Source organism: Equus caballus, chromosome 7, assembly GCF_041296265.1.
Source record: "Equus caballus isolate H_3958 breed thoroughbred chromosome 7, TB-T2T, whole genome shotgun sequence".
Taxonomy (NCBI): domain Eukaryota; kingdom Metazoa; phylum Chordata; class Mammalia; order Perissodactyla; family Equidae; genus Equus; species Equus caballus.
The window spans coordinates 46,704,629-46,717,717 of record NC_091690.1 but is presented as its reverse complement, the minus strand read 5'-3'; the positions used below and the strand labels follow the sequence as shown (position 1 = coordinate 46,717,717).

The window sequence follows — 13,089 nt, the reverse complement described above, 5'->3', positions numbered from 1 at the left end:
TCTCCCCTCCCCTTCATAAGCTCCATCAGCAGCTCTAAAAGTATCTGACACCCCCCACTGCCACTCCTGGCCCCCGTGCCACCCCCAGGACCAGCCATCCTGCTGCCCCTCCCGGCCTCGTGGCTCTGCATCTGCCCTCGACCAGGGCTAAAGGATTGTTTAACGGTGAAGCGCTGAGCACTGAGCTTCCCTCGGCTCTCCACTCGGGTCTCTGGTTCCTCACTGGGGCCAAGAGGCTGCGTGCGCCCTGGAGCCACCCTGCTCTCCAGTCTGCCCCTGCCCGATCCCAGGACACTCGCGCTCCTTCCAGCCCGAGCCTTTGCCTGGGCCGCTCCCTCTGCCTGGACCGCTCTCCCAGGATGTCTGCACGGCTGCCGCGGCCCCTCGCCACTCAGGGTTCCACCCCGAGGTCACCCCGCAGAGCGACCGCTACACTGCCACAGCCCTCACCCATCATCCTTACAACTCGCAGCTTTCACCCGCACCTGAGGTGACCTGCTCGTGTCAGCAGGTCGGCTGTCAGCCGTCCCACCGGACCCCGAGCACTGGAGGGCGTGATGGGCACAGCCTCTGAGAAACAAAGGTCAGCGCGAGGCTCAGGGCAAGACAGCCCCAGGCCTCGGGAAACGGGGGAGGACTCGCACAGGGCCCCATGCCTCTGCCACGGCTGAGCACAGGCGGCCGGAGCACAGGCGGCTGTCACCCAGCTTCTCCAGCTCAGGGACCCCTCCCCGGCTCTCCCTGAGGGAGCTCAACTGGTGGGCGGCTGCTCCCTGCTGGAGAGGCGGCTGGAGGCCGGGCCCTGGGCAGCCGACAGACAGAGTCTGGAGCCCACCTCGGCTGCTCCGGGCCGCGTGACCATGAGCCCGTCCCTCGCAGCCGTCCCCCAGCTCCTTGCACTCACAGGACAGGTGGCCGAGGACAGCAGTCTGCACACACGGCTGCTGGGGGAGTCCCGGGCCTCTCCCCACCCACAGCCCCTCTGGGGGGCCCAGCCAGCCCTGGGACTTGGGACACCGTCCACGCCACAACAACTGCCACCTTTGAGCCCCAGCCCGGCCCCTCTCCTCACTGTCTCCACCTCCAGCGGGGTCTCCATGGCCCCTTCAGCCAACCCATCCAAAACCAGCCCCCATATCAACCCCGGCTGCAGCGGCCTCCAGGTCCTCAGGCCAAGCTCTGCAGTCAAACTCCTGGCTCCTTCCCTCACCCCCACCCCAGGTGGGAGGGAGCCCTGGCTCTGGACCCCCCCGAGCACGCCCACGTCCACCCACCCGCCCATCCTCCACAGCTACCCCTCCAGCCGGGCACTGCTGTCCCCTCAGACGGCCCTGACCTCTTCCCAAAGCTCTGCAGGCCCCCCACCCCTGCAGCATAGCCCCCTCGGCAGCCAGAGGGACCTTTAACAAGGTCGTGGTACACTGTCTGTAACATTTATCACTTTAACCATTTTTAAGTGTACAATTCAGTGGCATTAACTATGTTCCCAATTCTGTGCCACCACCACCATCTATTTCCAAACTTTTTATCACCCCAAACAGAAACCCTGCCCCCACCACGCAGGGGCCCTGCTCGTCTGCGTCTGTCTCTGGACGTGCCTACCCCGCACATTTTGGGTCAATGGTGTTACACGCCACGTGGCCTTTTGTGATGGCGGCTTGCATCGAGCGTCAGGTTTCCAAGGTCCACCCGCGGTGCCACCTGTGTCAGGGCCTCCTTCTGGTTGGTGGCTGAACTGTGTCCCACTGTGTGCATGTGTCTTATTTTGTGTATCTGTCCCCTGCTAACGGACACTGAGGTTGTCCCCACAGACGCGTCCTTTTAAGGACAGCGTCGACATGCTGCACCCTGCTGCACCCCCGCGACGCTCCCGCTCACGGTCCACGAGCTGTGCACACCCGACTCCCGCCCCTCCCCTGCTCCCACCACCCGGCTCCCACCACTCGGCCTTGGCCTGTGTCCCCACCTCCGTGTCCCTTAGATCTCAGCCCAGAAGTGCCCCCCTCAGAGACGCTGGTGGGCTCCGACACCCTGTACCGCAGACCCCCGCAGTTGGCGCCTGCATCCCAGCCTCCCCGCCTCCGGCCTGCCATCGCGCAACTGCTGCATCCCCAGTTCATCTCTGTAAGATGGAGACGCCTCACGAGGGAGGTGTGCAACGAGATGGATTCACACGTGTGAGACACTCGGGGCCACGCCTGGCAGGTAGTGACTGCAGTGTCCCCTGTCCCCACCGTCCCGTCTCTGCTCCGAGACCTGACACGCGTGGATGCACCAGGAGGAGGGGTGGCTCCACACACGGTACTTCCTGAAGGCAGGTGGGCAGGCTGGGCAGGCCAGCCTGAGCGCACGGGTACCACGGCCTCGGGGCGCCGAAAGGACTGAAGCCCCGCCCGGGGTCAGCTCCCCCAGGAGGCTCCAGGTGCCCCCGAACTGGCCCAGCTCAAGAGCCGGGCGCTGTGGCTCGGTGCCCTCCCTGTCTGACCGCGTGCCCGCTGACCAGGGAGCATTTCGCCTGCCACCTGATGTCCCCCTAGGTGGACAGGCAAGGCATGGTCGGTGGGAGCCATTGGGAGCCCCAGGCCTGACCACGCCTGAGGCCTTGGGAGGGGAGCGTTATGGACTGAATTGCGTCTCTCCAAAAAGCTATGCTGGAGTCCTGCCCCCAGGACCCCAGACTGGGACCTTATTCAGAGAGAGTCTTTAAAAGAGAGATCTGAGTTGAAACGAGGTCATTACGGTGGCCTCTCATCCAATGCGATGGTGGCCTTATAAAAAGGGGATATTTACACACAGACCCGCGCAGAGGGAGAGCCCCCCATGGAGATGAAGGCAGAGATGGGGCTGAGGCGTCTATAGGCCAAGGAGCGCCGAGGACGGCCAGCAGCTACCAGGAGCCGGGCGAGGCCAGGCGTCCCCCTCAGAGCCCGGGGGCCCCATGCCTGGCCCTTGCCCTGGCCCCGGCCCCCTGTGCTTAAAGCTGCCAGCCTGGGAGGCTCTGTGCCAGCAAACACACATGGCGTGAGGACACGGGGTGGGAGGCAGAGCTGGGGGCAGGGCCCTGAGCCACACACCCTCAGGGACCTTGCACAAACTCCAGGGTTGGGGTGCTGCTGGGGTCTGCCTGCAAGGCCGGGCCAACAGCCACCACCTCCACACCTGTCCTGGGCCCTGCACACACGGATCTCATTTAAGCCTCAGGAGGACTCAGTGAGGGGGCACGGGCCCACATTTTGCAGATGAGCAAAGTGAGGGCCCAGGGCACCTCGCTGGGAAGGGGGCCTTGAACCCAGGCAGGCTGGCCCCCCAGCTGGACACGGGAGCTGGGGGGACCCAGGGCCCTGTCGCATCTGCACGTCAGAGCATCCTGAGCGCTGGACTTGCCTGGGCTTCTGCCCCCACCAGGCCGGGTGAGCCCACACATGTGTCTGTCCCCGCCTCGAGCCTCAGTGGACATGGGGGACCCCATCACAGCCCCGGGAAACAGGGCTGCCGCCCTCATGCCGAGATGGGGACTGGACTGCGGCGTGTCGGAAGCCCGGCTGTGGGCTGTCCCCCGCCGGCCCGGCCGCCTCTGTGTTTGCACCCGAGCCCCAGTCTCCAGTCGAGGCGGGTGCAGTGGGTCCCAACCCAGCTCTGCCCTCAGCTGCCCGGGACAGGGCAGGCAGGGTGACAGGAGCAGAGGGCAGCTGGAGGAGAGGGGCGCTTCCAGCCTGCCCTGGGGCGCGGTTGCTACGGCAACCCTCCAGCTGGAGTGAGCAGGAGCCTGGAGTGCCTGGGGGGCACCCACAAGGCACTCTGGACCCATCACACCCCACCCCAAACAAGACTCCTGCTTTTTGCTCTCACCCTAGCAGCCTAAGGGCCCAGCCACACAGGCCTGCTGCCTCTGGGAAGCCCTCAGGCATGGCAGAGTTGGGAAGTGGCAAGCCCTCGGTAAGTACAAGAACTTGGCTCCTGGCTCTGAATCTGCTGTGTGGCCTCAGGCTGGGCTCTTGGCCTCTCTGAGCCCACTTCCCCATCTTTCCTGGGGGACTATCAGATCTACCTTGGAGAGATGGAGCCAGCACCCAGGGTGCCCGGCACATGACCCCCCTCTGGAAAGGGGCCTATGGGGTCAGGGAGGGCAGGACCTGCCATGACCTTCAGCCCCACCCCTCCAGGCGCTCTCCGCTGCTCACCCCACAGCCAAGCCTGCAGCTCCTGTGCCCCCGCAGAGTCTGCCCGCCTCTCCACTGGGCAGCCATCACCCCCCTTGGACCTGCTCTGTCACCTCCTCCGTCACCTCCTCCCTGGCCCCGGCTCTGCCCAGTCTGTTCCCCCCGCAGCAGCCAGAGGGCGCCGTGAGCACCAGGGTCAGGTCAGGTCCCTGCTCTGCTGAGACCCCTGTGGCTCCCACCTCTCCCAGCCCCACCTCCTCTGGCTCCCTCTCACTCATGCAGCTCCCGCCCTCCTGGAGGAAAAGCCCGCACCGGCCCCACCCCAGGGCCTTGACACAGGCTGTGCCCTCCCTGCTTGGGGAAGCCCACTGCCCACCACGTCCGCAGCCCTCGTGGCGAGTACACCGGCCATGCGGTCGACTTCTTTGCTCACGATCTCTCTCCCACCAGATGGTGGCCTCGCATGGGGGTCTGTCTGTCGCATGAGTTTTAAGGGTCACTCTGCAGGGCCCTTCACAGCGTCCCCTTTCCCCAATGCCTCCCCCCTCCGGTCTTCCCCATCCAGCTGCTGCTCCTGCCCCGTCCCTGGCCACCCAGTGGCTACAGCGATCTTTGCAAAATGTAACACCCACTCGTGTCCCTCCCTGCCTACAACCGTCCGTGGCTCCCTACCACCTCCAGTGCCCTAACATGGCATCTCAGCCCAGGCCTCCTGCCACCTTCTCCTCAGCTTGTCTGCTCCGGCCTTCCAAGGTGCACTCCCCCGCCATATACACACTCATACACACACATGCATGTGTGTGCACACGCCAGGGCTCCCGCCCCCTGCTCCCCCCAAGGCTCTGCCGCCAGGCCTGCACTGGTGTCTCCCACAGCCGCCCTCGCGCCGCAGGCCTCTGCTGGCTCCCTGCACTAGCCCTGGGCTCTGCTGCTGAGCCGCTGCCTTTCCTGCCACTGGGGACCCGCAGGGAAAGTTCCACTGTGGGCCAGCCTGGCTCTGGACAAGGAGCGGGTACTTGTAACTTCATTTAAGGAACGAAAACGAAACAGATACAGGGAATAGGCTGTCCACTCAGCGGATAGTTACCCAGTTCCCAGCTGGTCCCAGTGCTCTGGAGGAAAATAGGCCTGAAGGGGAGAACGTGGCGGAGGGGAGGGCATGCAGGTGTGGACAGGGTGGGTGGGGAGCCCCTGGCCCAGAAGCTAACATTTCTGCAGAAGTCTCGAGGAGGCGACCATCTAGGCGCCAGAGAAAGGGTATCCCAGGCTGCAGAAACAGCATGTACAAAGGCCCCGAGGCAGGAATGTGCTGGAGTGCGGCTGCAGCCAGTGAGCGAGGGGGAGTGCGAAGAAGCGAGGGCAGGTGTACAGGGCAGACGAGCAGGGCCTGAGGGCAAGGACAGGACTTGGCCTTCTCCTCGAGTGCGGGAGGAGGCACGGGGCCCCGCATAGAGCATGGCGGGCGCACCCCCCCCCCCTTTTCTCCCTGTCCACCCAGCGGCCAAAGCCAGCACCCTGCAGTCTCTGCCTCGCCACTGCCCTCTGCCCTCCGCTCCCTCTCAGGTCTCAAGGCCCCACTGGAGCCCTCCCCTCGACAGCCGGGGCTCCCCTCCCTCGGGCCTCGACTGTCCCCTCCCTGCAGCGGCGCAACTGGGGCGCTCGTGCTGAGTGTCCCCACCCGTCCCTGTCCTGACGCCCACAGGCCTGCCCACCCCTGGGACAGCAGCAGCGCCAGCTCACAAGCAGCCCTTGGGTGCCGAGACCAGCCCGCAGCCTCTGTCCTCTTCCCTCGGGCCACGGCCTTCCTTCTGACCCCAAGGCGGCCCCTCCACCTGATCCCCTCCCCGCCTCCTCCAGGAAGCCCGCCCTGCCTCCTCGGTGGCTCTCTGGGTGCTGCCCACCGGGCGGGTTGATGCCGGTGGCCTGTGGTGCGGCCCTGGGCCATGAGCGCTCGGGCTGCAGCAGAGCGGAGCTGGGACCAGTCACGGGAGCCCGGGCCCGGGCCTCCAGCCGGGCAGTGAGGGGCGGGTGGGCGCGGTAGGAAAGAGGCCCCGGGCCAGCGGCCTGAGCCCAGGCTGCTGGGTTGAAGCCCGGCCGCCTGCTCCTCCCCAGGCTGGACGGGGCCTCCATGTGGCTGAGGGCCTTAGAGACGGCGCTCAGCGATTCCACGCAGCCTTCCTAGAGCACCTACTGTGCGCCGGGTGCCGCTCCGCGTGCTGGAGAGACAGCCGCGGGCAGCCAGATACGAGCAGCACCGAGCACGTGGAGGAAAGGGACCAAGTGGGTGCGTGTGCACTTGCACGTGTGCATGTGGGGGAGTGATCTGGTGAGGCCGGACTCCTCAGCAAGGCCCTGCACCAGCGAGGGAGGAGCCATGTAGGTGCCCAAGAAGGAGAAGAACATGCCAGGCAGAGTGCACAGCCGTGCAAAGGCCCTGGGACTGGCCCGGACCTGCACTCTTGTGGCCCAGTGAGAAATCTGGCATGATGGGTGGGGCATGGGGGGAGCACGAGGAAGTGGGAGGAGGTGAGAACACAGAAGGGACAGGACACATGGCACCGGACTCACCATGTCCTTAGCGCACAGGCGTGCCCAGATGGGGCCGCCCGTCTGCTGATGGGAGTGCACCTGTGGTACCCCAACACCACCACCAGGGACACCTGGGGGCGCTCCAGTGCGGCAGTTGGCCAGCACTGGCCACCACCTGTGTTTGCAGAGCCAGTGAGCTCAGTGGTCCTGCCCCCCTCAGTGGGCAGGGAGGCAAAGGCGGAGGAGGGCGGGGCCAGATCAGAGGGTCTCAATGGGGGCGGTGAGCTCACCCCCACCCCTGCCATCGGCGACATCTGTAGACGGTTCCAGGTGTCACACGGGGAGCTGGGGCGCTGTGGCCTCTGGGGGACGGAGAGCAGTGCTGCTGAGGGTGGGCCCACAGTGCGCAGGACGGTCCCCCAGTGTCGCGGCCTGGGCTCCAGCCCGATGGCCCCACGTGGCTCCCGGCGCCCAGGCCTGACTCGCTGGGTGTTTCAGTCTCCAAGGGAGGGCCCGCTATTCCCAGCTTTGGGGGCGCGGCAGTGCTATTTCCAGTCTCCACAGCAATTTCTTGAGATTTTTATCTTCCCCAAATTTTGGAGTTGGGGGAAGGCGAGGTGGGCGCTCTGCTCAGCCAGCTCCCCCTGCCAGGGTCCCACGCCCCTGAGAGCGAGACTGGCTCAGTGCCCTTGGGAGGAGGGGCTGCTCCGGCCTTGACCCTGGGGCTCCCCCCAACCCTGGCCCAGGGCAGCCCTCCATCCCCCAGGGCACCCGGGCTGTGAGGAGCCCTCGCTGTGCACAGCCAGGGAGGCACTGGCATCTCCGGTCCTTTGAGAGGCCCCTCTCGTTCACTGAGGCAGGACTTCTCCAGCACCTACTGGGGCCAGGCCCCAGGCACCCAAAAACAGACCGAGTATCGTGCTCCCTGAGCGCCTGGGTCCTGCCGCAGAGCTGGCTGATTAACACACAGACATGACATGTCAGGAAATCCCAGAGCGTGTGAAAGTCCATCCTGACGGCAAGTCGGGACGCGGGCAGCTGCACGCGGTAGAGGTCACCGGGGAGGGAACACTTGAAGCGGGTGAAGGAGCAAAAGCCTTGCAGACATGTGGCTGAGGGTCTCAGGGAGAAGGATCAGCCAGTGCAAAGGCCCTGGGGTAGAATCGTGCTCAGCGTGTTGGAGGAGCGGCAAAGGTTCGGGGGGGGGGGGGGGGCGAGGAGGAAGACGCAGCAGGGAAGACTGCAGGGCTGGCCTGGGAGGCCCCGTGCTGGGCGCTGCAGCAGGGCTAGGACGCAGGGGCTGCCCCCAAGCGGGGACCCTGGCTGCCTTGGACAGGGAGGCACAAGCCACCTCCCTACTTCCTGTGAGGTGAGCCCGTGACTGAAAGCACCCGCGCGTGGCTGGACTGACCTTCCTGAGGACAGGCCGGGTGCCGTCCCCAGCCGCAAGGCGTCTAGCGGAGAAGACACTGGCTGGGCGTCACAGCCTGCTCCGAGAATGCACCCAGGCACGCCCGCACCCATGTGGAGCCACATGGACACACGCACGCCGGCCCCTCCACAGAACTCAGGGACACCAGCACACAGCGACAACCGGTGAGACGCGGGGCCACACGCAGGCCGGGCCGGGTCACTGTGCAAACCACACACAGAATGGGTATACGCAGGTGCGCACAGACCTCTAAGCTGAGCAAGGACTCGAGTCCGGGGGCGGGGACCCCCATCCCATCCTCAGTTTAGCACCTCCTCCCACCCCAGGAAGAAGGCTGGCTGGCCCCGGTGCCTCCAGGGTCACTGAGGCGGGTCCCAGGTCCAGGCAGGGAACCCCACCTCGGGAGCGCTCCCCTCCTCCCCACGGAGGAGCCTGGAGGGGGGAAGCGTCTGGCGGCTGGAAATCAGATCCTCGAGAGGAGCCCACATGGAAACCAGAGCTCTCCGTCCTTGGCCACACGTCTGGCTGGAGAGGCGGGAGGGGGCAGAGACCCGGGCTCCGGCTCCCAGCGGCCAGCGGGTGGCGACGGTGGGAATGGGTCCTCCTGGTCCCCAAGAGGGGACCTACGCTGAGGCCAGGCAGCACAGCCTCCTGGGAGCTGGGCCGCTCTCCCGCCAGCCTGGGCCGGCAGCGAGGACGCGGACGCAGACGCCGGACGCAGGGGGAGCCGCCGGCCAGGAAGCCAGCCCACTGGGCGCAGACTCCGGAGCTGCCGGGGCGCCTGCTGGCCCCGCCCCCCGCGCCCCTGGAGAAGGGGCTCCCCAGGGCGGGCCGGGAATAACAAGCCGCCTGCCACCTCCTCCCCGCAGGCCCTGCGGCCAGGTGCACCGGCTCCGCTCCGCGCCCCCGACGGCGCGCCCTCTGCGCCCGAGGGCTGGCATCCGCAGGGGGACGGGGACGTGCTTTCGCCAGCTCCCCACGAGCGGGGCCCGGGACGGCGCCCATGGAGGGGGGTCTGGCGGGCCTCGGAGCGGGGGCGCCCAGCCTGCTGGGGGTCGGGGAGCGGAGGCAGCTGCCCCGCCAGCGGGAGCGCCGGCGCGCAAGGGGCGCGCGCACGTCTGGGGCTCGGCGCACGGGTGCCGCTGCCTCCCGCCAGAGATGGAATTAGTTCCCTTTTCCGCTTTCAGATGATTTTTCATCTCTGTAATTAATGGGCAAGTCACTTCTGAACGGCATGGCAGGCAAATTACTAGTTAGGAAAATCACGGATAATTTTCTCGATATGATAATGAAGGTTGTATTCCTTCTCTTATTCTCCCTGTTTTCATCCTACTTTTAAGTAATAAATTCGGCATTAGTGGGAGGGGAGTGGGGAAGAAGGAGGAGTCACCTGCCCCGACAGCCGGAGCCTGACCTAGGCCCACGCCGAGTCCTCCGCCCCTGGCCGCGGGCAGATGGAGAGGATGAGAGATGGGGACCCTCTGTGGGGCCCCCCGACACCCCAGTGACCAGTGCAGGGCAGCAGGCCTAGGAGAGCAGGTGGAGGGCAGGGAGCCCCCAGGCTGTCGCGGGGGAAGGGGCTGGGTCGTGTTACGAGCTCACGCCGGCCCCTGGGGCGCCGGAGGCGCGCGGACAGCAGGGCCTCCCCGCAAACAGCATCGCGGTCAACAGGCCAGAGCGCACACGCACCCTCAGAGCTGCCCACACCCGTCCCCGCTCCGTCCAAGCCCCTGGCCGAGGTGACTCCGCAGCAGCTAAAGGAACAAGGCGAGCAGAGGGAATAAGGAGAAACAGAAGAGGAGAGAGGCGGAGAGGCGACCAGCCATCTTGGCAGCCATTTTGAACCCCTCCCCCTGCTCCCCCCGGCGCACCACATGTTTGGATGTGGGCAGACAAACCTAGGCTCGGGGTCTGGCAGAAGCCAGGAGGAAAGGGGGCCCTGCCCCAGGGCTAGGGTGGAGGAACCCCCACGCAGCTGGGGGGTATAGGGGAGGCGGGGGGGGGGGGCGGACCAGGAGGTACAGTGAGATGCTGGGCGGGGATGGCGCTGGGGGCCGACCTACACTGGAAGAGCAGGGACAGGGACAGGGATGTGCGCGGGGGCTGTGTGCAGGCCGGGGGCTGTCTTCAGATGAATGCCAGGGGGGCGCAGGAGCAACGCCTGTGGGGGCATTTTCTGGCCACACCTGAAGCACACAGCGCTCCCCACCCTCCTCCAGCCCAGACCCCTCTCCCAGGACCCTCAGGTGGCAGGATGAGAATTGAAACCCCATGGCTCTACCCGTTGAACACCTGGGGGAGGGGGACGGTTCTAGCCCTCAAAGCCCGAAACCGGGTGGCTCAAACCCGACAGTTCCCACGCTTAACCGGGTACCACCGAGAGAAGACGCCGCCAGGCTGCAGCCTCCTCCTCCTGACAGCGGCGCCCCGCAGGCTGCGGCCGCCCGACACCCAGACAGCCCCTCCCCATCCCCCGCGCCTCCGCCTCGCAGAGAAAAACCACCCCCAACCCAGCATCCTGCGGTGCCAGCCCCCCACACAGCTCCTTCGGGGCCCGGGCCCGCGCGCGGCGCGCACACGCAGCCCCTCCGCTCCCACCCAGACACCTACACAAACAGGGCGCCCAGCACCCGCGCGCACCCGCACCGGGGACACGCAGCCACCGCCGCGCCGCTTCCCCACAAAGACGGGCGCGCGCGCGGGCACACGCAACCACGCGCGGGCACACTCGCGGGCCCCTCCCCGCGCCAAGCACCCCGCGGCCGTCCATCCGCACCCCGGGACCCCGGGCGCTCCATGAGGGCCGCCCCTCTCGGCTCCCTCGCCCGCGGGGGTGAGGTGCAGGCCGCCCCCGACCGCCCTCCCGCTCAGGTGCGGGGACCAGCATCCCATCCCCCCGCGCGGCCGGGACAGGGCCCCGCTCGCAGCCTCCCCCAACCTCGGCCCGCACACCTGGCCCAGGTGCGGCGTCCCCGTCGCTGCGGGCCCGCAGACACTCACCTGTCCAGCGCCGCTCTGGGGTCGGCCCTGCGCGTTTCTCCTGCGGCTCGGCGAACCCGGGCCCCCCGCCCGGCACATCTCCCGGAACCGGGGCGGGGGGGGGGAAACGGGTGAGGGGTGGCGGACGAGGGAGGCCTCCGTGTCCCCTCCTTCCCCGTGCCCAGCACCGCCGCCACCAGCCAAAAATTTACAAACAAAAAAAAAAAGGTGGATCACCCAGGTCCAAAGGCGGCCCCCTCGCGGCGGCAGAGGCTGGGGGCTGGGGGCGAGCGGGTCCGCGCCCCTCCGGGGGAGGGAGGCGGCGGCGGCGGAGGGGCGGGGGCGGCGTCAGAGCTCGGGGGGCTGGGGCGAGGCGGAGCCCCCCAAAGCGGCGCCGGCAGCGGCCCGCATCTCCCCCGCAGCTCCGCGGCCCCGACGGGGGCGGCACGTGTGCGCCCAGGCGACTTCCCAGCCCCCTCCGACGGCGGCCGAGGGGTTAACGCGGCAGCCGGGGCGCCCCTGCAGCCCCCCGCCGCCCGGCGGCGCCACTCTGGGGTCCGCGCGGCCCCATCGGCCGGGGCCCCTTCGGCAGACGGCGGGCGGGGGCGCCGCAGCGCCGACAGCTCCCGGGCCGACGGCTCGGGATCCCGCAGTGGGCGCGGGGGCTGGGGGGCGGCGCGCGGCCCGGGGGGCGCGGCTGGAGGCGGGCGCGGCGGCGGGGCGCCCCCGGGGCGGCCGGGGGGGCGCGGGGCCGGGCCGTGGGCACCGCAGGACGCGGGCGACCGGCGCCGGGCACCAGCAATGACAAGCCGCCTGCTCGCCCGCTCCGGGCGCAGCCGCTCCGGGAGGGGGCGGCGGGGCGCGCGCAAAACCCGGCCTGGAGCCGCCGCCCGGACCGGCGCCGCAGCCTGGCCCGGCGCTCGTGGCCGGCCCGAAAACCCGAGCTGGATTCGTCGCTCTCCGCTTCCTCGGGGCCCCTCTGGAAAAGCGGGGAGCGGGAAGGCGACGCACTAGATCCCCGAGTCGGAACGGGAGTGGGGGAGGGGGCGGGCGCACGGAAGACCCGGAGAGGATCTTGCGGGCCGGGAAGGCAAGGCGAGGCAAGGCAAGGCGCCGGGCGGCGTGGAGCACGGGGGGGCATATGGAAGGGGTTTGCAAAGCCCGGGTTGGATCAAACGGAGACGGGAGGCGCGGGGGGAGCTGCGACAGGGCCAGATGCACCCCGGGCACGCAAATTTCGGGCCGGGTCCTTCCTCGGGAGACGGAGTAATGCGTCATGCCTAATACAGTGGGAACGAACAAGACCTGGCCTAGAGCTCCCGGACCTGGGCTCGGGGGGGCTCGGGGCGGGGGCTCTGAGCGGCGTCTGCTGCCCCGTCCTCCCGGCAGCGACGTGCGAGGGGGAGGGGCAACAGGCGGGCCGGGCTTGGACGGCGGGCGCGGCGCGCGGGCTGAACCGCGGGCAGGTACCGCGGCCCGGGATGCAGGGGCGCGGCGACGGGGATGCGCCGCGGAGGCCGCTGCCCGGGGAGACCAGACCCACAATGCAGGCGAGGGAAGCCGCAAAGCCAGGACTGGAGTCCGCGGGGCGGGACGGGACCCCCGCGGAGTAGCCCGGACCGCCGGACAAGGGCTTGGAGCGGACCGGGCAGCAAGGGCGGAGGGGAGTTTTAGGAGAGGTTAGTATCTATAAACGCCTCAAGCGTCTCGCTTTGTGCGGCGGGAGGGGCGAAGAAAGAGAGAAAAAAATTGAATTTTTGTTTCTCGGCGAAAGCAAAAACCCGGTACGGACTCCCACAGCCTAGCAGCTACGGTGCCGTCGGCCGACTTGAAGAAGTAGGGCAAGGAGCCGGCGGGTTCCTAGGCATCTGGCCGAGTGAGGCGAGGGGCAGGTTTCAGGCTGAAGCTGCAGAGGGAGCCCGGCACCCCCTTCCCGGGTGGGGAAGGCTGGCCGACCTGGCTTGGATCCCCGGAGCCAGAGCTGTGACT

The 13,089-nt window shown here is 67.9% G+C and overlaps 1 protein-coding gene across 3 annotated transcripts in view; it reads right to left on the bottom strand.

The window, feature by feature from the left end:
- Window positions 1-11,346, bottom strand: part of ADGRL1 (adhesion G protein-coupled receptor L1) — a 38,334-nt gene extending 26,988 nt beyond the window's left edge. The window contains exon 1 of one of the 3 annotated variants that reach the window (XM_023645227.2): window positions 11,122-11,346. The gene's annotated coding sequence lies outside the window, so the exon portion shown is untranslated. The remainder of the gene's footprint in view (window positions 1-11,121) is intronic. The other 2 variants (XM_023645225.2, XM_023645226.2) reach the window with 2 other exon arrangements.
- Between the last annotated feature and the right edge of the window lie 1,743 nt (window positions 11,347-13,089).